This window comes from Mirounga angustirostris, unplaced genomic scaffold (genome assembly GCF_029215605.1).
Source record: "Mirounga angustirostris isolate CCGP_5_RB_7025 unplaced genomic scaffold, mMirAng1.0.hap1 SCAF_9, whole genome shotgun sequence".
Taxonomy (NCBI): Eukaryota; Metazoa; Chordata; class Mammalia; order Carnivora; family Phocidae; genus Mirounga; species Mirounga angustirostris.
The window spans coordinates 6,451,306-6,476,541 of NW_026991717.1; the positions used below are offsets into that span (position 1 = coordinate 6,451,306).

Genomic DNA, 25,236 nt, shown 5'->3' on the forward strand with positions numbered 1-25,236 from the left:
CCTGGGGGTCTCGGGGGACGCCGTCAATTTGTGGCAGGATTCCTGGGCACGAAAGAAAAACAGTGGCTTTCCCGAGCCTTCTGGGAACTGCCAGCTTGCCTAACTTCCTCGACAGAGCCAGAGCAATGTGCGTAAAGCTGTGAGGGAGAAGAAAGCAGAAAGGAAAATGTTTATCACACACTTTCTGAGTGCCTGGCATTGCTCTAGGAACACTCACATTTAATCTTCCCAAACCCTTCTGGGTAAGTATTTTTTTAAATCTCCATTTTAACAGCCCAGAAAAGCTAAGTAAGTTGCTGGATGTCACACAGCTCACTGAGTTGTCCCTCTACTTACTGGAGGGGGAGGGCTGTGGTTCAGAGATACGGTGGAGTGGGGTGAAGGCTGGGTGGTGCTTGCTTCACCCCTGCCCTCTCATCTCTCTGACCCCTGCTGGCCAAAGGCCTGGGACCCCAATCTCTTGGTCAAACCCCACCTCTACTCTCACCCCAGCAGTGCTCCCTGGGAAACTGGGTCTGAGGGCCAGTATGCTCCCAGAGTCTGTGCGACTGGCCCTCTTTTCTGGCTGAGAAAGCCAAGCTGTGGCCGAAGCCAGTGAGGCATGGCCTAGGCCTGCCTTATCAGGCCTGCACAGAGCTCAGAAACCCTTCACCCTGGGTCCTGTGGAAATGGTTTGGAACACTGGGTCCGTTCACTGATGTGAGAACCCAAGGATGAAAGGAAGGTCCCCTGGGAAGGCAGCCCAGGCTCCTCACAGAAGCCCATCGGGAGATGGGGCTAATGCAGTGATCCTGGGGCCACTGAGCAGGCTGAAACTCCTTCTAGAATGAAACTCCTTCTCTGAAGTCAGTTATACTGCCCAGAACCTGAATCTGCCACACAGATTGGGGTAGTTCTGTGAGAATGATCATCAGCCTCAGGCTCTGCTCAAGGGGGGTTAGCCTCACCTTTGAGGAAGGGTCTCAAATTCCCCTCCCTACACTTGGAGGGGCTTGTAGAGGATCAGGAAAGCTGTGGGGTCCTGGTGGAAGGGTGGTAAGGGAGGAAACCTTAGACAATTTAGGGGGGTGGGCAGGACTGCAATCTCCCTAATGGATTCATGGCCAGACCAGAGGGGAAGGCTGAAGCTAATCTGAAGGCCCCACCCCCTAGGAATCCACCCGCCCCCCTTCAGGAGGGGGACCTGCAGTTTCAGAGCCCTGGGTTGGGCTGAGCCAGTGAGGCCTGGACCCGCTAATAAGTGCCATGACGAAAGATTTCTATCACATTGTGACTCCCAGGACTGCCAAGTGGCTCAGGAGTGTAGGGCTGGGGAATATTCTTTTAGTTCATTCTTCAAAAGCAAAGGTCAGATGAAAAATATTTTGTAAGATGAACTGTGATATGGGATGAGAGACAGTCCAGGAGATGGATGGGGGTGATACTTGCACAACAGTGTGAATATACTTACTTAATGCTGCCAAACTGTTCACTTTAAAATTATTAAAACGGGGTGCCTGGGTGGCTCAGTCGTTAAGCGCCGGCCTTCAGCTCAGGTCATGATCCCAGGGTCCTGGGATCGAGCCCCGCTTCGGGCTCCCTGCTCCGCGGGAAGCCTGCTTCTCCCTCTCCCGCTCTCCCTGCTCGCCCTGCTTGTGTTCCCTCTCTTGCTGTGTCTCTGTCAAAGAAATAAAGAAAATCTTTAAAAAAAATTATTAAAACAGTAAATTTTATGATATGTGCATTTCACTACAACTAAAAAAAGAGGAATGTGAAACTGTGGTTAGCTTAGGAAGCATGTCAGGTCAGTCTCCTCTGAGGCTGAAGAGAGGATTCACGTGCTCCAAGAGCGTGTGCAGGCTGTGGCCACTCAGCTTTTGAGGAAGGCACTGTCTTCTCCTCAAGGCTCACAGTGACCCACCCAAGGGGTTAGAAATAGATTTTGAAGAGCCTGACAGGTGTGCCTCTCTTCTCACTCTTTCTGGCTATCCTTGGGTCAATGAGACAGGATTTTCTTTCTCCAGTAATACTTGGGGATGAATGTGAGGAATGAGCCAATAGATCAGGTCCTGGCTCAGGAAGCATTTTTTGCCACCATGTTTTAGGACTGGTAAACCATTTTACAAAATCACAGCTGGCGTGATTGTGTGGAGTTTGTAGTGGAGAATGTAGGCATCCAACCTCAGAGAGCCAGATAATGACCCAGAGGAGAAGACACTCTGGGCAGAGATCCCAAAAGTCTCCCTGTAGGGGTCCATAGAGGTATGCTAGGAACACAAGGAGTCCCAGGAAAGAAAGGACTTCCTTGCCTGGAGTGTATCTTAAAACTCCTGTATCACAGGAGTGGATCATATTATGTTTTTAGACTTCGGCAACCCATATACTGAAACAGGAGTGATAAAGAAGATTAACTTGGTCCCTGCACAAGGATGACATCAAATTTGTGAAGCATTCCATATTTTTTAGTAGTAGATAGTTGAAAAGTAAAATTTAAAAAAACCATCCAACTTGGGGGTGCCTGGGTGGCTCAGGCAGTCAAGCATCTAACTCTTGATTTTGGCTCAGGTCATGGTCTCAGGGTTTTGAGATTGAGCTCTGCATCAGGCTCCACGCCCAGTGTGCTTAAGATTCTCTCTCTCTACCTCTCCCCTCCCTTAAAAAAAAAATCCAATTTACAATAAAAACAAAAAACAGAAAATACTTAAGAATAAATTTAACAAAAGATGTGCAAAATTTACACACTAAAAACTATAAAACATTCCTGAGGGAAATTTTTAAAGGATCTAAACACATGGAGAGATATACCATGTTCATGGATTAGGAGACTCAATACTGTTAATTCTCCTCAGTTGATTTACAGATCTCATAAATCATAATCTCCATAGGCTTATAGAATTATAAAAATTGACATACTGACTCTAAAATTTATGCCGAAATGCAAAGGACCTAGAATATCCAAAGCAATCTTTTTTTTTTAAGATTTTATTTATTTATTTATTTGACAGAGAGACACAGCGAGAGAGGGAACACAAGCAGGGGGAATGGGAGAGGGAGAAGCAGGCTTCCCGCTGAGCAGGGAGCATGATGCGGTACTTGATCTCAGGGCCCTGGGATCATGACCCAAGCCGAAGGCAGACGCTTAATGAATGAGCCACCCAGGTGCCCCCAAAGCAATCTTGAAAAGAAGTTAGAAGACTTACATTACCTTACTTCAAGACTAAATATAAAACTATACTAATCAACATAGCGTGGTACCATTATAAGGATCAACCAGTAAATCAAGGGGCAGAACAGAGAACTGAAAATAGACTCACACTTATTTAGCTATTTGGTGTTTGACAATGGTGCCAAAGCAATCCAAGGGAGAGAGAAAAATCTTTTCAATAAATGGGGGCTGGGGGGCGCCTGGGTGGCTCAGTTGGTTAAGCGACTGCCTTCGGCTCAGGTCATAACCCCGGAGTCCCGGGATCGAGTCCCGCATCGGGCTCCCTGCTCGGCAAGGAGTCTGCTTCTCCCTCTGACCCTCCTCCCTCTCATGCTCTCTGTCTCTCATTCTCTCTCTGTCAAATAAATAAATAAAATCTTTAAAAAAAAAAATAAATGGAGGCTGGAATAACTGGAGACCCAAATTTAAAAAAAAAAGAGCCTTAACTCCTATTTCACACCATACACAAAAAGTAACTCAAGGCAGAGCACAGATGCAAAATAAAAGCTAAAACCATAAAGCTCTTAAAAGAAAACCAAGGAGAATACCTTTGTGGCTTGAGAGTAGCAAATGTTTCTTAGGAAAGTAATAGCCATGAGTTAAAAAACTGATAAATAAGACTTTAACAATGACATAAGCTCATCAAAGACATTGTTTAAAAATCAAATAGGCAAGGGGTGCCTGACTGGCTCAGTCGGTAGAGCATGTAACTCTTGATCTCGGGGTTGTGAGTTTGAGCCCAACGATGTGTGTAGAGATGACTTAAAAAAAAAGAAAATCTTAAAAAAAAAAAAAAAAAAAAAAAGAACAGTTTAGCTATACACTGCGGTCAAATTTTGCAAAATATATCTGAAAAGAACTGATATCCAAGATATATAAAGAATGTCTACAACTCGATAATAAAAAGACAAACAACCCCAGTGAAAAATTGGCAAAAGATTTGAACAGATGTGGGGTGGCTGGGTGGCTCAAATTAAAAAAAATACAAAACTTTTTTTTTAAAGATTTTATTTATTTATTTGTCAGAGAGAGAGAGAGAGAGAACGAGAACAAGCAGGGGGAGTGGCAGGCAGAGGGAGAAGCAGGCTCCCTACTGAGCAAGGAGCCTGATGCAGGGCTTGATCCCAGGACCCAGGGACCATGACCTGAGTCGAAGGCAGACACTTAATGACTGAGCCATCCAGGCGCCCCTAAATAAATAAAATCTTTTTTTTATTAAAGATTTTATTTATTTATTTGACAGAGAGATGAGAGCACAAGTAGGCAGAGAGGCAGGCAGAGGGAGAGGGAGAAGCAGACTCTCCACTGAGCAGGGAGCCCGACGTGGGGCTCGATCCCAGGACCCTGGGATCATGACCTGAGCTGAAGGCAGCCGCTTAACCAACTGAGTCACCCAGGTACCCCTAAATAAATAAAATCTTTTTAAAAAATTGAACAGATGCTTCACAAAAGATGATATACGAATGGATGACAAGTACACAAAAAAGACAATATTATTAATAATCAGGGCAATGCAAATTAAAACAATAAGATACTACTACATACGCAACAAAATGGCTAAAATTTAAATGACTGACCCCTACCAAAGGCTCATGAGAATAAGGAGCAACCAGAACTCTCATATGTTGTTAGTGGGAATGTACTCTAATACGACCACTTTGGAAAAAGCCAGTTCTTTTCAAACTAATTATACACCAACCCTATGACCCAGGAATTCCACATCTAGGTATTGACCTGAGAGAAATGAAATTATGTCCCCAAAAAGACTTACACAGGAATGTTCATAGCAACTTCTTCGTAATAGCCAAAAAGCTGGAAAAAACTCGACATCCATCAATAGGAAAATGGGTAAAATGCTATATTCATAAAATGGAATATTACTCCAAATAAAAAAAGAACAAATTACTGGTACATGCAGCAACATAGGTTACACAAAACCATTATGTTGAGTGAAATAAGCCTTACACAAAAGAGTATATTCTATATGATTCAATATATATAAAGTTCTAGGACAGGTAAAACTAATCTATGGTGGAAACAATCCAAACAGTGGTGTCCTCTGAGAGGTTGGGGGCAGGTATTGATTGGGAAGGGGCATAAGGAAACATTCTGGGGTGATGGTAGGGTTCTATATCTTGACAGAGGTTAGGGTATACGGGTTTATGTATTTGTGAAAATTGGGCAAATGCACACTTAAGATTCTGTGTTTCATTGGTTGTAGGTTTCACTTCAAAAAACTATAAACAGGGGCTCCTGGCTGGCTCAGTTGGTAGAACATGCAACTTTTGATCTCAGGGTCATGAGTTCAAGCCCTACATTGGGTATAGAACCTACTTAAAAAAAATTTTTTAACTATAAACAAATAATACCAAGCTCTAGTTAAAGATAAACATACTGAAGTAACTAGGGGGATGTTATTGATGTCTGCAATTTACTTTGAGATGCATAAAAACATAAAATGTATTGATGGATGGATGGAGAGGTAGAGAGAGAGATGATAAAGCAAATATAATAAAGTATTAAATTGGGTGATGGGTATAGGAATATTTTCACTGTGAAAATCATTATGTTTGAAAATTTTCATTAAAAATATTAAAAAGACATACAGCTATATCATGGATAGCATATAAAATTTATGTGAATTTTATATGATAGAACAGGAATGTTCCAGACAATTCTTGAACATACTCCCTTTATTGGCCTGAAGTGCCCCCTTCTTCCCAACACTTAACCATAGTGATTTTTTTTTCCCCCTTCCTTTCTCTTGGGAAACAAAAATTCTAGCAAATTGTGTCTAATGGCTCTTGTTCTCTCTGTAACCAGAGATTCGGGTTCTGGCAGTTTTAATTTGCTACTAGAGACTCAAGAGGACTGCCCACTGTGCTTGTCTAAAAGAGATAATCAAGTTACAGTTGACCAATTAGATGATATCAAGGCCTCTGGAGGACAAATCCTTCAGCATTCGCCAAGTGGAGACACAGCAGGGACCCAAGGCCAGAAGCCCCAGCACCCTGCAATAGGCACTGTGCAGAAGCTAACTTTGGTTTGGAGCTAGCTGGAGGTCGTTGGAAAGAGGAAGCCTTTTATTCCAGCCCCTGGGGGGAGTAAAAGGAGGAGTTGGAGTGGGGTCTGCTGAGCCAGTGCTGGGGAGCTGAGCATCAGGGCATCAGGCCAAGAGGACGCTCCCAGGTCACTATGGCCCCTCCCTGCCTCCTGGCCTGGTGACTTTTACTCCTGGGTTGGGTGATTACTCAGTTAACCTGAGAGCCCAGGGACCAGCCTGAGCGGCTCTTGCCAGAACTGGCAGGGCTTGGAGTGGGGATAGGGCTGACTGGGAAAAGGTGGTCTTCACGGGCAGGGCCAGAGGAGGGAAAAGACGAAGGCGACTTGGCTTCTTTCAGCTGAGGGCCAGTGGCAGCCTGCCTGGTCAGCCCGTCCTGCCCACCCCACGCCGCGATGAGTGTGGTAACCGTGCATCGTGAAGATAATGGAGAAGGAGAGTGGATGAATAGGGGTGCAATGTCCCCACAGTCGCCTACGGGCCTAGAGTCCTTGCATCTGAGCATCTCTGACCTTGTGGGCATGGTCATGGATCACCCCCATTCTTGTATCTTTCCTTGTTATGTCTATTTTTTGAGTGTCTTTGTGTGTTTATCCTGATTTCTTTTCTAAAAAAAAAAAAAATTATCTCTTGTTAAAAAGTAATATGTACTTGTCACAGAAAATTCAGATAAACAAATTAAATAAAGTGAAATAATCACCCAAAGGTAACCTCTATTAAGCCTGCGATGTGTTTCCTGACAATGTTTATTTCCCAGTGGGTATATACGCAATTTAAAAAATGAGATTATAATATGTGGGCTGCCTTATAGCCTGCCTTCTCCACTTAACAGTGCATCATGGAGGTCTTTCCTGGTCATGAAATACAAGGAAATAATGATCATTTTCACCAGTTGCTTAGCATCCCAATAACACGGATGTGCACTAAGTTGTTTAATCTCCTCTTAGTGGACATTTAGCTCATTAAAGCATTTTGCTATTATAAGCAGTACTGTGATTATAAACATCCTCGGACTCAAATCTGCCCTTGTCTGTGATTTTTTTTTTTCATGAATTCTTTGGTGTGGAATTATTCTCTTAGATGGAAGGTAGACTGCTTTAAAGTCTTTGTTGACGTTTCTTTTGCTGAATATAAGGGACATCTGATGTGCTTCCCTGCTCAGAATTCTTTATCCCCCTCCTTCTAATAACAGCCTTTGTTTTTCCTTTAGGGAGCCACACCTCCCCTACTCTCTCTGGCCCTTGTGGGCTGTCAGTCACTCTGAGCCTCTCCTCTAACCGGTCTGAACATGTCACTTGAGGCAGCCAGAGTACTCTCTTCCCTAGGCTGCGTGTTCAGTTCAGAGATGGGCATAAGGTCCAGAGAGAGTTAATCAGAGTATTCCCTGAGACTTTATATGAAGCTTCTGTGAGTGGTGGTGGTGGGGGAGTCTTTCTCTCCTTTTTTGATCAGAAGCCACAAAGATACGGGCTTAAGACTCTAGGAGGCCATCGGAGGGGTAGACGAACCATGAGAGACGATGGACTCTGAAAAACTGAGGGTTCTAGAGGGGAGGGTGGTGGGAGGATGGGTTAGCCTGGTGGTGGGTATTGAGGAGGGCACGTTCTGCATGGAGCACTGGGTGTTATGCACAAACAATGAATCATGGAACACTACATCTAAAACTAATGATGTAATGTATGGGGATTAACATAAGAATAAAAAAAAAAAAAAAGACTCTAGGAGGCCATCCTCCCTGCCATGTAGATTGAGTCTCATCAGAATTAAGCCAACACAGTCAGAGAAACAGTCAAGAAATAGGGAGACAGAGCCCTGATGACCTTGGTCAAGCCCCTGAATCCAGCGATGCCTAAAGCCATCCCTCCCTAGGTCTTCCCACTTAACTGAGTCAATGAATATCCTTTGTTTGTTTGTTTGTTTGTTTGTTTGTTTGTTTGTTTGTTTGTTTTGTATGGATTGCTGCCATTTGTAAGTGAAGGAGTCCTGAATAATATTCTATGTTGTCCTCCTGAAAAGTGGTACAAATGTATACTCCAATAGGGACCAAATTTGGGAGCTGACAAGGCAAACCTAGATTATTAGAAAATTATCCCTTAGAATTCTGCATGAAATGAGAATATTCACAGGCTACAGTGAATGTAGTAGTTAATGGATAGGTGGGTCCTGCACAGATGTTTATTACGTTTAAGAATAAGTAAGGATGCATGGGTGGCTCAGTCTGTTAAGCGTCTGCCTTCGGCTCAGGTCATGATCCCAGGGTCCTGGGATCGAGTCCCGCATCGGTCTCTTTGCTCAGAGAGGAGCCTGCTCCTCCCTCTGCCTTTGCCACTCCCTCTGCTTGTGCTCTGTCTCTCTCTCTCAAATAAATAAATTTTTTAAAATCTTTAAAGAACAAGTAATCAACAAATAACAAAACAACAACAAAACAATGCAGAGACATTCGATTGCCTGTATCCTGTAGCATAAAACCACAGAAACTTAAAAGCTGAAGTGGCAAACCAGCCCGCCATGGGCTGTATCCACCCGAGGAACATGGTTTATTTAACTTGTCCGCTGCCTTTAGAATATTTGAAAATGGAACCTGGAACTGTTGCAGAAATGGCTAATGTTAGGGCTGGAGCAGGAATGTGAGACATCAAATTGTGCCTGAAAGGAGAAAAGTGACCAAAGGCAGCAGAGAGATGTAAAAAAAAAACCCACCGGAGGCACCTGGGTGGCTCAGTTGGTTAAGCGGCTGCCTTCGGCTCCAGTCATGATCCTGGAGTCCCGGGATCGAGTCCCACATCAGGCTCCCTGCTCGGCGGGGACTCTGCTTCTCCCTCTGACCCTCCCCCCATCATGCTCTCTCTCTCTCTCTCTCATTCTCTCTTTCTCTCAAATAAGTAAATAAAATCTTTAAAAAAAAAAATAACCCACAGAACCTATCTTGAAGGTCTCCACTGGCCAACGACAGTCCAATTTGAGTGTCAGAAAAGAATAAAGACTGTAATTAATTATACAACATTGAGTACAGAAAAATCCAGCAGTCCATAGTGATACTTAAAAAAGGAGAACACTTCGTCATGACAGTCGTCCCCCCTTACCTGTGGTGTCAGTCAACCGCAGCCTAGAAGCCGATGATCCTCCTTCTGAAGCATCATCAGAAGGCTAAGTCACTGAGCCTCCGTCATCCACTTCGCTTCGTCTCATCACACAGGCATTTTATCATCTCACACCATCACAAGAAGAATGAGTACTTAACAATAAGATATTCTGAGAAAGAGAGAGAGACTGCATTCACATAAGTCTTATTATAGTATATTACTTACACACAGTATATTACTCTTATTATAATTGTCCTATTTTGCCATTAATCTCTTACTGTGCCTAATTTATAAATTAAACTTTATCATAGGTATGTATGTATAGGAAAAAACACAATATATATGGTGTTCAGTATTGTCCACGGTCTTAGAACATACTCCCCAGGGATAAGGGGAACTACTGTATTGGCCAAAGTTGTTACACCAACTCCTTACTTTGAGAAATGTCGAAGCCAAAACATGATGCATTTTTTTCTGCCTTCTAGGAACCAGTAGTTCCGGTTTCAGGATAACCACGTAGCCACAGTTGATGATACCAGAAAGCTCTTCCTTACCGAACAATGCCAGCAAATAAATGTCAAAGGCATAGTATTCGCAAACACCCTCTTGCAATAAATAAAATTCTTTACTAAATTCTTTACTAAATTTACTAAAATTCTTTACTAATGAAGTAATTGATTCAGGCAAAGAGTATCAATGGATGCTAAACCCATTAGGTAAAATGTTTCTGGGGGCAGTGACGGATCTAAGGAAGAAAATACAAAGTTACAAGGTAGGGAATCATCTCAACCTAGTCTTTCATCTGACATCTGTACTAATAGGACAGCATCCTGGGCCTTCTGAGATCGTGGATTAAGCAATCAGCATCAACCACAATACATTCTTGCCAAAATGTTAACGTAAATTTGATCAAGCCTTTAGATCTAACTTCTCTAGTTTGCAGGAAATGCAGAGGATAAAGGAACAAGGTAAGTGACATCACAGGAAACAATCAGACCTATCTAGATAAATAAGACAGTCAACAAGACACTGGTCTGAGTTCTTCAAATCCATGTCAGTAAAAACACACACACACAAATAGCAAAACAAAACAGTGGAGGTCTCTTCTAGATTAAAGTTACTTAAGACACATAACATCAAATCTAATTCTTGGTCTTCGATTGGATTCTGGTTTGAACAATCCATCTTCAGCATTGTCTCTGGGGATAGTGAAAAAAATCTGAGAAAAGACAAGGTATTTGTTAATATTAAATATTATTAAGTAGCTACTACTTGGGAAAATATTTATGTTTTGAAGACATACCTATTAAAGTATTTAGGGATAAAATATTTTATTAGCTCCTCTGATTTTGTTACGTTAAAATACTTCAGCAGGATGGACCCCCCTGGCTGGCTCAGTTGGTGGAGCATGCAGCTCTTGATCTCGGGGTTGTGAGTTCAAGCCCCACATCAGATATAGAGATTACTTAAAAAAAACTTATAAAATACATAAGCAGGAAAAAAGTAGATGAAACATGATGAATTGTTCAGTGTTAAATCTGAGTGAGGAGTGTATTTGGGTGTGAGTGTTCATTATACTACCCCTCTATTTTTCTGTATATTTGGAGTTTTTTATGATAAATTTTAACAGATCAAGAATATTTGAACAATTATTGTTAAATCTGGATATTTCATGTAGAGAAGTCCACGGAGTATCTGGTCACTGGGTCCATATTTCCAAATGGAAACCTCTCCCCTTCCGTCCTTCTGACCCCAACACATCCTTCTTCCACCCCTTCCTACACTCATTTACCTGCCCGGCCCTTGAAAGTATTTGCCTTTGCCTACAAAGATCCACTCAAACATACAAGCAATAATTAAACCATTACTTCTGGGATACACACAGGATGAAGGTTCCTGGTAAGGAGGCAGGACCAACTTTAGGAGCAGCAGAGTGAGAACCTCAGGACCCAGGCAGCTGGTCAGGGCTCAGGGGCCTTTCTCAGGGCAGTGTCATTGGCTCCGGGGCTGTCTGAGTCATGTGATTTTAAGTCCTGATGGTGTGTGAATATTTATCCCTCCTCTTGGCTGCCCACGAACAATTTTCTGATGTTTAGGATTGCCTCCACCTTTGGAGTCTGTCTCCCTAAAGTAGAAAACAGAAACGTACCTTCCCAGCTTCCTTTGCAGTTAGGACATAGAGGTAAGACCGGGGTCCACCGATCGGATGCAGTCTCGGAGCCTACCAGTTGGGAAGTGAGTGCCAGTTTGGGGGAGGTGGTGGCAGAGCTGTGTGCCCAGCATCAGCCCTGGGAGGGGCCATGCCTGGCCACAGTCCACTGGGGCGGCCATGAGCTCTCCTTACAGCAGCTCTGCCTTGTCCCAGCTCTCACACCCAAGCTCGTCTCCTCACAGTGCTTCTCAGAGGCACCCAAAAGCTTTTTCTGCTTACACTCACCCCGGTGGGTTCTGTTTGCAGCCAAGAACTCGGAGTATTTGCCACTTAATCTCTCCAGGCCTGTAACTGAAGAGTGAAGGAGAAAACTTCAGTGGGATAGAGTCAGAGCCCTTTTCACCCATATCCTGTACTTCCCCAAACCCCAGTCATTTGGGGAGTGAGCCCCCACTGAGATGTGAAGCCCCAGGGTGCGGGGGCGGACTCAGCAAGACAGGTTCTTTTTTTTTTTTTTTTAAAGATTTTATTTATTTGACAGAGAGAGACACAGCGAGAGAGGGAACACAAGCAGGGGGAGTGGGAGAGGGAGAAGCAGACTCCCCGCAGAGCAGGGAGCCCGATGCGGGACTCGATCCCAGGACTCTGGGATCATGACCTGAGCTGAAGGCAGTCGCTTAACCAACTGAGCCACCCAGGCGCCCCAGCAAGACAGGTTCTGATTGAGGGAGTCACTGTTCCACCGGTGAGGTCTGCCAAAAGAGCAGCTTTGTCTACCTTGGCCATTAACTTCATGTTTCTTGGCACAGAAGAGTTCGTCTCCTAAATCAGACCACACAAAGGGGAGCTGAATGCTTTCCAAGCCAGCCCAGCAGATTTTCCCTGGGGCTTGTTTGAAACTTAACAATCTCCTGTGATGAATACTTCCTTCCAGATGTTCCCAGAGCTCAATGGATAGTATCACCTTGGTCTTAGGACCCCATGAGCCTTTGATCCCCAAGATTCCCAGAGACCAAGTAGATATGGTGGGATGGTGGAGAAGAAAAAGAAAACCACACCCATTAATTCAGAATATTGAGTTATCCAAATCAATTAGCCAAATGATACATAGCAGCCGTGTCTAAACAGTGCACTCTGACTCAGCTCTATTGATGCCATTGTGGGGATGAAGCCCATGCACGTCCTGGGCCCCAGCCACCTACCCAGAGGCCCCTCACAGCTCACAGTGGGCGAGAGGGGAAGACTTTCACGGCCCGTGACCCACTGCATTATCCGCTCACCCAGCCCAAACTCCTCCCTACCCTCCTGGGTTTGCCCACCTTCCTGCCTTTCTCTGGGACTTGAACCAGATATGTAACTCTCCAGGAGTTGGAGACAATCCAGCAGCCAGCCGTACTCAAACTCAGGAGTCATCCCCGGGTGACTTGGACCGCAGATAATAATAAATAATAGCCAGTATTTCGGTAGTCTTCCAGTGTGCCATGCACTGTTCTAAGAAGCACACATCAAGCCTTGGTTTAATGTTTTATTGATTGTCTAGACTTAAGAAAGTGATGGGAAAATGTTAATTCAGATTAAACTTAAAAGTGTGTTATGTCTGTGCCCATTACCCTGTGAATAACACACACACACACACACACGCACACGGGAAATATTCTCTCATCATTCGAAAATAATTCTCTGCTTTAGCAAAGCAGCAGCTCACCTTATTGACTAGTGAGTGAAGTTCCAACATGTCTTGGTTGTTTCATTTCCTCTTCCTCGTTCACATCAACCAGAAAAGTGTTCACCAACATTCACGTTAGGACTATGGTGAACGGCAACCGTAGGTTGGCTACGGATGCAAGAGTTTGGCAAAAATCAACAAAAGCATTTGTGTGAATCAATTGTGTAGAATTTATAGCACAGAGTATGTTTTATTATTATTTATAAATGATGTGCCATATAGTCTTTGTATCAGTAAAATGTATGTACGTATGCATGCATATATTTTTCCCTACATCCTCGGATGGACCCTAAGATTTATCTTCTCTTACGGGGTGGTGGGGACGGGGGAGGCAGCAAAATGCAAGCTCATGGTCTCCAGCATCCCGCAGAAAACCTCAGAGTACCAGCCGGCTCTGGGGCTCCTTAACTCCAGTTTTGGGGTTTGTGGTTTGCTCATTTTTGTGTCAGTTCAGTGATTCATTTAAGAAGATATTGTGTTTCATCTTTTACTCAGCATGCAGTTTTTTAGTTTTTTCCCGGGGAGAATCTCTCAGGTATCTAATTTACCACACTCCCATTTTCCACTGATGTGCAGGCACAGGGGGCCTGGCTAACCTAGGAAGGAGGCTTTGTTTATTCGTTTTATCTGTCTGCCCCCACAAGGACGCAGACTCAGTCATCTTGGAACAGGGAGAAAATTGGTGGATGGTACCGGATTACTGTGTCATTTCCTGTCTTCTCATGAAACATGCATGGATTTAGGGTGTGAGGTTTGGGATAGCTACATTGTTCTGAGCTTGTTTTGTTGTGTTTTCATTTTGTGAATGGTACGGGTGGCTTTGGCTTGGGTGTGAATTATTACTGTTACCATCACCATCATTATCACCATCATCATCACCACCGTCATCACCATCATCACCATCATCATTATCATCACCATCGTCATTGTCACCATCACTGTCATCACCACCATCATGATCGTTGTCAGCACCATTGTCATCACCATCATCATCACCATCACCAACATCGTCAGTCATCACCATCATCACCATCGTCATTGTCATCACTGTCATCACCACCATCATAACGATTGTCATCACCATCACTGTCACCACCATCACCGTCACCATCATCACCATCGTCATTGTCATCTTCATCATTGTCACCACCATCACCATCATCACCATCATCATTGTCACCACCATCATCATTGTCACCATCACTGTCATCACCACCATAATGATCGTTGTCATCACCATTGTCATCATCGTCATCATCACCATCATCGTCACCATCATCACCATCATCACCACCATAAACATCGTCATTGTCATCACCATCATCACCATCGTCATCGTCATCACTGTCATCACCACCATCATAACGATTGTCATCACCATCACCGTCACCACCATCACCGTCACCATCATCACCATCGTCATTGTCATCCTCATTATTGTCACCACCATCATCACCATCATCACCATCATCATTGTCACCACCATCATCACAATCATCACCATCACCACCATCGTCACCATCATCACCATGATCACCATCACCAACATCGTCAGTCATCACCATCATCACCATCGTCATTGTCATCACCGTCATCACCACCATCATAACGACTGTCATCACCATCACCGGCACCATCATCACCATCGTCATTGTCATCCTCATCATTATTGTCACCACCATCATCACCATCATCATTGTCACCACCATCATCATTGTCATCACCATCATTGTCATCACCATCGTCATTGTCACCATCATCACAATCATCATCACCATCACCACCATCGTCACCATCATCACCATGATCACCATCACCAACATCGTCAGTCATCACCATCATCACCATCGTCATTGTCATCACCGTCATCACTACCATCATAACGATTGTCATCACCATCACTGTCACCACCATCACCGTCACCATCACCATCGTCATTGTCATCCTCATCATTATTGTCACCACCATAATCACCATCTTCATTGTCACCACCATCATCACAATCATCATCACCATCATCACCATCATCACCATGATCACCATCACCAACATCATCCTTGTCATCACCATCATCACCACCATAAACATCATCATTGTCATCACCATCATCACCATTGTCATCGTCATCACTGTCATCACCACCATCATAACGATTGTCATCACCACCATCACCACCATCACTGTCACCATCATCACCATCATCACCATCATCATTGTCACCACCATCATTGTCATCACCATCATTGTCATCACCATCGTCATTGTCACCACCATCATCACAATCATCATCACCATCACCACCATCGTCACCATCATCACCATCATCACCATCACCAACATCGTCAGTCATCACCATCATCACCATCGTCATTGTCATCACCACCATCATAACGATTGTCATCACCATCACCGGCACCACCATCACCGTCACCATCATCACCACTGTCATTGTCATCCTCATCATTATTGTCACCACCATCATCACCATCATCACCATCTTCATTGTCACCACCATCATCATCACCATCACCACCATCGTCACCATCACCATCATCTTGGCTCTCCTCCAGTCCCGCTCAGTTTGAGAAGAGCAACATTCCATGCAAGGGGAGCCATTCATTTTAATCAGCATCCTTGGCTGATTGGTAGCAGCTGGGCCCGTCTCAGTGTGCTAGGGCTGCCAGGACAGAATACCACAGACACAGACCAGGGGGCTTAAACAACAGAAATTTATTTCTCACAGTTCTGGAGGCTAGAAGTCCAAGATCAAAGTGCTGGCCAGTTTGGTTTGGGGTACAACCTCGCTTTCTGGCTTATAGCTGGCCACCTTCTCACTGTACCTTTGTCCCGTAGCAGAGAGAGAAAGCGAGCTCTCTGATGTCTCCTCTTATAAGGACACTAGTCCTATCGGATCAGGGTGCCACCCTTATGACCTCATTTAACCCTAATTACTTCCTTACTCCAAATGCAGCCCTGCTGGGAGGTAGAGCTTCACCATTTGAGTTTTTTGGGGGGAGGGCACAATTCAGTCCATAGCCATTCTTCTGAGCAGAAGGCCCAACACCAGCCATGGAGTTGAACAGACCCAAGTTCAAAGCCCAGCTCTGCTACTTACTTTGTAAAATATTTCACCTTTCTGGCCCTAAGTGCCCTACTCTGAAAAGTATATATTAAGTCCCATTTCAGAGCATCGTTGTAATTAGTACATAGCACAAATGTAGAAGGTAGCTTGCACAATGCCTGGCAGATCTCAGGGGCTCAATACAGAGTTTCCTGGATGATGCCACTCAAAGTGTGGTCCTTGGACCAGCAGCATCGCCCGAGATCAGGACAGAAAGGCAGAATGTCAGGCCCCATCCCAGACCTGACAAGTCAGAATCTGTGTCTTAGCACCATTCCCAGTGATTTGAACACACGTTGAAGTTTGAGAAGCACTGAAGTAAATGGTGTGACTTGCCCCGGCTTGGTCATGAGCCATACTGAGAATGCGGTGGTAGAATTCAGGGGGGCCGGGGAAGGGAGCTGATGCCGGGTGGCATTGTGAGTTCCCTTGGCCAGTGCAGCCCTGGGGAATGCTGGACTAGAGGAAAGGAAAGGAGCCAAGCCTGAGGAATTGGGACTGCTGAGAACTGACCCTGGGCAAAGCTCCCAGCCAGCCCCTTGCACTGTCCAAAGGGCCCCACTGGGCAAGGTCCCCACGGCTGTGTTGCTTTCCAAAGAGTCTGCCTGGGGCTTGGGCCAGTGGTCACTGGCCATTACAGAAGGCAAGTCCTCAGCCAGTTCCTCTCTGGTCTGAACCCTTAGTTGTTCACAGAACCTGCTATTTCTCTCTTATCTCTGGGTCTTCACACCTGATGCTCTCTCTGCCTCCTCCCCCTTTTCTGCTGGCTCCTTTCTACTCCTCCCCGAAAACTTGGCTTGAAGGACACCTTCCCTACGAAGTGGTCGCTACCCTTCCCTTACCTGCTCCCTTCCCAGCCCCCTCCCCGTGCTCATGCGCCCTTGCCACACACATACGCATGGCTCTAGGGATGTGCTGTACCTGCCCACCTTCCCCTTTGGTTTTTTGGAAAAGTCTAAACAGTTTTAAGTTTGGAGGCTGAGCTTAAGCTGGAATGCTGCCTTTGCCCCTTCCCAGAACAAGTCTCTGAATTTCTAGGAGCTTCACTTTCCTCATCAGTGAAATGGAGACACAGTTCCCTTGAGAATTAAATAAGCTATGGGCGTATGGCAAGCAGGCTTTGCAGTTACTACCAAGGGTGCGAGAAATAGCACGCCTGTTTATTCTATTTAAATCAGCTTACATCCGGGGCACCTGGGTGGCTCAGTTGGTTAAGCGACTGCCTTCGGCTCAGGTCATGATCCTGGAGTCCTGGGATCGAGTCCCGCATCGGGCTCCCTGCTCAGCAGGGGGTCTGCTTCTCCCTCTGCCCTCTTCCCTCTCGTGCTCTCTGTCTCTCATTCTCTCTCTCTCAAATAAATAAATAAAATCTTTAAAAAAAAAAATAAATCAGCTTACATCCGACTCCCAGGGGGCTGGAGGGACATCCAATCTCAGTCCTTCCCGGGGCCTCCTTCCTCCCTCTCCCTCCACTACCCCTTCCACTCACACAGGAATCTCGGTAACTTTCATGACATGTGGAGAATGGGAGAAGGGCCCTAGATCTCGAGTCCCACTGTGGACGTCAGAGATTGCATGTTTGAGTGTGTAGGATAGTGTAGTTGTTAAGAGGGAGGCTCTGGGGTGGGTCCTACCTCCACCACACACCAGCTGTGTGACTATTGGAAATTCGCTTGACCTCTCTGATCCTCAGTTTTCTCACTTTTTGAATGAGGATGGTGATAGTACCAACCCTACAGAGTTGTTCTAAGGACTTAAGCTGATCCATAGAAAGCACTTAGCACAGAGTAAATGTAAAGCTCATGGCACCTGGGAAAAGTTAATCTAATAAAGGTTAATTATTATTATTATTACAGGGCACAATGTGAGATCAGTGAAAATAAAAATGATTGTCCAGGGGCGCCTGGGTGGCTCAGTCGGTTAAGCATCTACCTTCAGCTCAGGTCATGATCCTGGAGTCCCGGGATGGAGCCCCTGCATCTCCCTCTCCTCCCCACTTGTGCTCTCTCTTGCTATCTCTGTCTCTCTCTCTCTCTCTCAAATAAATAAATAAAATCTTTCTAAAAAATGATTGTCCATTACTGATCATGTAGCCAACCATCTTGCTAAATTCTATTATTTCTAATAATTTGTTTGTGGATTCATTTGGCCTCCCCAGCAGACAATCACATCATTTGCAAGGATGGTTTATCTCCTCCCCTCTTCTCCAAATCCTTTTTCCTTTCCTTTCATTTTATGACCTGACTCTGACCTCTGACACAATGCTAAATAGAAAAGGTGGTAGCGAGCCTTGGTGTCCTCATCTGGATTTTTTTTTTTTTTTTTTTTTTATTTGAGAGAGAGAGAATGAGAGACAGAGAGCTCGAGAGGGAAGAGGGCAGAGGACGAAGCAGACTCCCTGCCGAGGAGGGAGCCCGATGCGGGACTCGATCCCAGGACTCCAGGATCATGACCTGAGCCGAAGGCAGTCGCTTAACCAACTGAGCCACCCAGGCGCCCCCTCATCTGGATTTTAAAAGAGGTATTTCCTACTTTCCCTGCTAAGAATGATGTTTCCTACAGGTTTTCATAAATTAAGGTCATCGGTGTGTTTACATTCTTTTTTTTTTAAAGCTTTTATTTATTTATTTGACAGAGAGAGTCACAGCAAGAGCAGGAACTCAAGCAGGGGGAGCGGGAGAGGGAGAAGCAGGCTCTCTGCGGAGCAGGGAGCCCCATGCGGGGCTGGATCCCAGGACCCTGGGATCATGACCTCAGCCTAAGGCAGACGCCTAACGACTGAGCCACCCAGGTGCCCCAATGTGTTTACATTCTTATCAGTTTGCCGACCTCCCCTCCCCACTGGCCTTCAGACCCTTGCCAACAGGGATGCACCTGCCATGATACACCTGTCATGAACTGGACTGTTCCCCCAGGGGTTCATTTATTAGACGACATGTTTACCAGTTTATTAAGGGACATGATAAAGGATGCAGATGAACAGCCAGATGAGAGAGACACACAAGGCAGAGACTAGGAGGGCCCCGAGCGCAGGAGCTTCTGTCCCCATGACGTTGGGATGCATGACCCTCCCTGTGTGGACATGTTCACCAACTTGGAAGCTCGCCAAACCCCTGACTCTCAGGATTTTGTGGCAGCCTCCTCACGTAGGCAGGATCATTTCCAGCCCCTCTCCCCTCTCTGGAGGATGGGGTGCTACTGAAAATTCCAAGCTTCTGATCGTGGCTTGGTCTCTCTGGTGAGCAGCAACCCCCCCCCAAAAAAAAGCCATCCAGGAGCCCATCCAGAGTCACCGCCCCAGAACAAAAGACACTCCTATGACCCAGGAAATTCCAAGGGATTTAGGAACTCTGTGTCAAGAACTAGGGTCAAAGACAAAATATTAGAACAAAAGATGCTCTTATCCCTTAGCGATCTACAAGGGTTTTCAGGAGCCCAGTGTCAGGAACTGGAGCAGAAACATACATACATATACATCTCTACCCTGCTTTCACACCCAGGAGTAGAAGACCAAAGGCGTCACTGCCCAGACCCAGGGATCAGGTGCTGGCTGACTTCTTCCTTAGACTCTGGCTTTTTTTTTTTTTTAAGAGAGAAAGAGAGCATGCAGGTGGGGGGTGGGGAGCAGAGGGAGAGGGAGAGAGAAAATCTTAAGCAGGCTCCATGCTCAGCATGGAGTCCAACCTGGGGTTCAATCTCACGACCCTGAGATCACAACCTGAGCTGAAATCAGGTGGGGTGCCCCTGGACTCTGGCTTCTAATCTCAAGCCAAACAAGGCCCCAAGTCAGATCCAGCCCAGAGGACTGGCCCAGAGGTCACTTGGCAGCTTCCCTAGAGGCAGGAAGGCTTTCTCCAGATTCTTCTTTTTTTTCTTTTTTTTTTTAAGCAGCACAGGGCTCGAATTCACGACTCAGAGATCAAGACCTGAGCTGAGATCAAGAGTCCGACACTCAACCAACTGAGCCACCCAGGTGCCCCCCAGATTCTTATTTAGGACCTTTCCCCTTTCTGGGGAGCTCCAACAAGCCAGGGCCCTGGGTGGCGCCCAGTGATGCTCTGGGGAGTCCGGCTTCCTCATACTGCCGGTAATAAACAACCCCCTTTCTCCCTGTCTTTCTGAGACTCTTCCCCACCCCCCACACACTGTTCCCCTCTCTGTCTCCCTGCCCAGCAAGGCCCCCCTTGAAACCTCACTGCTCACTCTTTTTTTTTTTTTTTAAAGATTTTATTTATTTATTCATGAGAGACCGAGAGAGAGAGAGAGACAGAGGCAGAGGGAGAAGCAGGCTCCCCGCGGAGCAGGGAGCCCGATGCGGGACTCGATCCCGGGACTCCAGGATCATGACCTGAGCCGAAGGCAGTCGCTTAACCAACTGAGCCACCCAGGCGCCCATCTCACTGCTCACTCTTACCCATGTGCCTTATCAGCATCTCTTTATAATCAGCAAGCCTCAGGCAGCCACTTCCAGTCCCCAGAGATGAAGGAGGCAGCCTTCAGGCCATTAAGCTGAGCCAGCACCTTGTCACCCAGGGCAGGACCTCCTCTAGCCCTGGTTGTGGGAGCAGCCGCCATGTCTGCTCAGACCTCCGTTTCTACTCCATTCCTAATTTTCTGGAACTGTCTGGCTTTCTCACAACTCCATGTACCTACACCATGTAGCTACATCTCCCTACTTAGGACACAGGGAGAGAGAAACATAGCCACTCCGAGACAGACATATGCTTCATAAAGAAAACAAACACCCACATGGTTCTGCAGGGCCCACGGTGGGCAGCTGATCATTCATCCCAGGTAAGGGCTCTGGGGCCTGGAGGAGCCCAGGGCTTTTGGAAGCTCTGCCTTACATTACATAAAACATTTTAAAGGACACCCGTCCACACATTTCACATTAAATATACATTTGCTGTAAAATTGTTTGAAATTGTGTGGGGACATTTCTTTCTCCTCTTTTTGCTACCAAAACATGTTTTATTTTATTATTTTTACTTATTTATTTGAGAGAGAGCATGAGCAGGGGGGAGGAGCAGAGGAGAAGCAGGCTCCCAGCTGAGCAGGGTGCCTGACGTGGGGCTCAATCCCAGGACCCTGAGATCATGACCTGAGCCAAAGGCAGTTGCTTAACCAACTGAGCCACCCAGGCGCCCCCCAAAAGATATTTTAAACTTTTATTGCATTTTTCATATGTAAAAAAAGAGATAAAGAATAATCTTTATTATTGTATATAATAATGTGGTATGGTGGTCACCACCGCCCTTAGAAATAAAAGGTTACCAAGATAGTTGAAACATTCTGTATACCCCTCTCCCCTCCCTGCAGAGGAAACTAACATCCTGAATTTGGAGTGTACGGTCTCCATTCATTTCTTTAAACTTCTTATATATACATATTTATATATTTTTAAACAGATTTAATTTTTTTGCATTTTCAACTCTATCCCAGTGATCTACTAAAACGATTTTTCCAGTTTTTGCCTTTCAGTTATTTGGCTACAAATTACTTAAATGATGATTGGTTCTGATTTCTTTTTTTTTTTTTTAAGATTTTATTTATTTGACAGAGAGAGCACAAGCAGAGGGAAAGAGAGAGAGAGAGAGAAGCAGGCTCCCTACTGAGCAAGGAGCCCGATGTGGGACTCGATCCCAGGACCCTGGGATCATGACTCGAGCCGAAGGCAGCCGCTTAACCGACTGAGCCACCCAGGCGCCCAAGACCCGTCCTTTTATTTATTTTTTTATTTTTATTTTTTTAAAGATTTTACTTATTTATTTGAGAGAGACAATGAGATAGAGAGAGCATGAGAGGGGATAGGGCCAGAGGGAGAAGCAGACTCCCTGCTGAGCAGGGAGCCCGATGCGGGACTGGATCCTGGGACTCCAGGATCATGACCCCAGCCGAAAGCAGCCGCTTAACCGACTGAGCCACCCAGGCGTCCCTGGTTCTGATTTCTTGTCATCCCTGCAATTCTTGCAGGATGAGAAAACCTAGCCTATAAATGAATTTCAAATGTTATTAAATGTTTAGGAACACAGTTCATAAGGTTAAGATAATAGTGCATTTAACAAAGCATTCACTAATTTTGACTTTACAGTTTTCCTTTGACAGTTTGAAGCCAATCATTGTTTTCTAGGTCTTTCTACAGAAAAATCTCTCAGGCACCAATCTGTGTCTGGGGTTTCTGGGGGCACCACAAAGCAGGAGCAACAAAATAAGGCTGCCACGTTGGGGCACTCACTGAGCCCGGCCCTGTCAGAAGCCTTCCGCATCTATGAGTTCACTTACTCCAATCAGGTGGGTACTACTGCTCCCCACCTCCACCCCCACTTTCCGGTAGAGGAAATACGCACGGGAAATCCCGTGCCGGGTGGAACCGGAGCTGGGATTTGAACCTAGGCAGTCTGAACCCTTCTTCATGCTGCCTTCCATTTTCTGAGCCACACATGTACATACATGGATGTGAATTTTCTCCAAATCCTCCCAGGGCCAGGAATCAATAGCCCCATTTCACAGGAAGGCAAACTGGCTTAGTGACGCCCAGGTCACACTGGCTGAAAGTGCGGGATTTGAACCCGCCTCTGTGTGATTCCAAACACTGCCTGTGATTTTAAAGACACCAAGCCGCCGCCCCTCCCTAACTTGACACTTTGTAGCCAGGCCAAGTCCCCTCCTTGCCCCTTGCAGGGGGAGGGTCCTGCAGGTGTCGAAGGGAGGGTTAAGGCACCAGAGGCCAGACTAAGGGACTGACCCTCACCGTGATGCCCTGCCCTTGTTAGCCCAAGGCCCCGCGGGGCCGGGGGGAGAGGGGAGTGCTATTTATTTGCAAGTCCTTGCCCTACACTCCCTCCTCCATCCGCCTTCTCCTCTTCCCCCATTCCCCCAACCCAGGGCCCCTCGTAGGAGGCTGGGAACAGGCTAGCTGTTCCGCAGGCAGGCGATAGTCTCAGCTCGCTGCCTCTCCTCCCCAGCAACTCTCGCTTATCTTGAGCCATCAGACTCTCTCCTGCCTTGCCCCCCCCAACCCAAGGTCACCTCCAGAGGGTTTGGCACTTGCTCGCTGCACAGGCCCCCTTCTGCCTGGACATGGGGGATGGTTTTAAAGAGCCAGCTCCCTTCCTGGAGTCCTCCGCTTGCCATGCCAGGGAACTGGGTCAGAGTGTGGAGGGAAAAGGACAGTGGGCTGCAAACTAGGATTTTGTCCCAGGCTCTGAGCTTCACTCATTGTATAACCTTGGACTAGTCACGTCCTCTTTCTGGGCCCCAGTTTTCTCAACTGGGAAGAATGTGGCTGGACCAGACCCTTCTCCAAGATCTTTTCCTTCTAGGAGTATGTGTGACTAAATCTATACCCTGTTTGTTGAGTTTGTGACAGATATATATATAATATATATATATATTATATACTATATATATAATATATATTATATATATATTATATATATATAATATATATATATTCCCCCCCCCTTTAATTAGGAATACTGGCAAACCTGTGCCCTACCATCCCAGGATGAAGTCTCACTGACTGTTCAGCCCAGAGAGGGGAAGAGAAGACCAAGAGGAAACCCATACCCCAGGGGTGGGAAAGAGCAGAGGCTGAAGCAGGAACGGGAAGGGAATCCCAGGGTTCAACTTTGGCAGAGCACCAGAATCAGAGATGGAGCTTTTGAAAGCGGGGTGCCTGAGCCCCCCTCCAGACCAATTAATTCAGAACTTCGGGGGGGCGGAGGGGGCTTGGGTGTTCATGTTTTTTAGAAACTCCCCCGCTGAGTCTGCTGCACAGTGAAAGGCAAGCACCCCTGTTTGGGAGCACTGGTTCCTGAACTTCAGCTCACCTCTGCAGCCCTGGAAAGGCTTGTAACACACAGGGAGGGTGCCGGCTGCCCCCGGGTGGTTTCTGACTCAGCAGGTCCGGGATGGAGCCTATGTCCGTTTCCTACTGCTGCATTTTTTTTTTTAATTGAGGTATAATTGACGCACAGTGTTACATTAGTTTCAGGTGTAGGACATAGTGATTCACTCTATACGTGATGCCGTGCTCACTGCAAGTATAGCTCCCATCTGTCACCACACAGCTATTACAGCATCATTGACTATATTCCCTATGCTGTACCTATTATTCCTGTGACTTATTCATCCCATAACTGGAAGCCTGCATCTCCCACTCCCCTTCACCCATTTTGCCCATCCCTCCTCCCCACCTTCCCCTCTGGCAACCATCAGTTTGTTCTCTGTATTTATGGGTCTGTTTCTGATTTTTCGTTTGTTTTGCTTTGTTTTTTAGATTCCACCTATAAGCAAAATCATATGGTATTTGTCTTTCTCTGTCTGACTTCTTTCCATTAGCATAATACCCTCTAGGTCCATCCTATTCATGCTTTAACAAATCACCACAAACTTAACCGCTTAAACAACGCAAATCTATTATCTTACAGTGCTGGAGGTCCGAAGTCCGAAGTGAGTCTCAGTGGGCTGAAATCAAGGTGCTGGCAGGTCTGTGTTCCCTCTGGAGGCTCTGGACGAGGCTGATTCCCACTCCTGTCCCAGCTTCTGGAGCCCCTCAGCCTTGCTTGGCTGGTGGCCCCTCCCTCCATTTTCAGAGCCAATAATGGCATCTTCCTGCCTCCCCTTGTCCACATCTCCTTCTCTGCCCCTAACACACCTGCCTCTCTTTCACTTATAAGGAATTGATTATACTGGGCGCACTCAGATAATCCAGGATAATCTCCCCAGGTCAAGATCCTTAATTTAATCAATCGGAGAGTCCTTTTTGCCAAGCAACATTTTCACAGGTTCTGGGAATTAAGAATGGGGGGCCAGTATTCTGCATGCCACAGGTCCCAAGAATTTACCTTTCTAACAAGCTTCCAGGGGAAGTTGCTGCTGCTGGTCTGGGGACCATACTTTGAGAA

At 45.9% G+C, this 25,236-nt stretch overlaps 1 non-coding gene across 1 annotated transcript; it reads left to right on the forward strand.

Annotated features, from left to right (window-relative positions):
- Positions 1-2,336: 2,336 nt before the first annotated feature.
- Positions 2,337-2,442, forward strand: LOC123862596 (U6 spliceosomal RNA). Its single transcript, XR_006795294.1, has one exon. It is a non-coding gene; the product is annotated as a U6 spliceosomal RNA (small nuclear RNA).
- Positions 2,443-25,236: the final 22,794 nt, after the last annotated feature.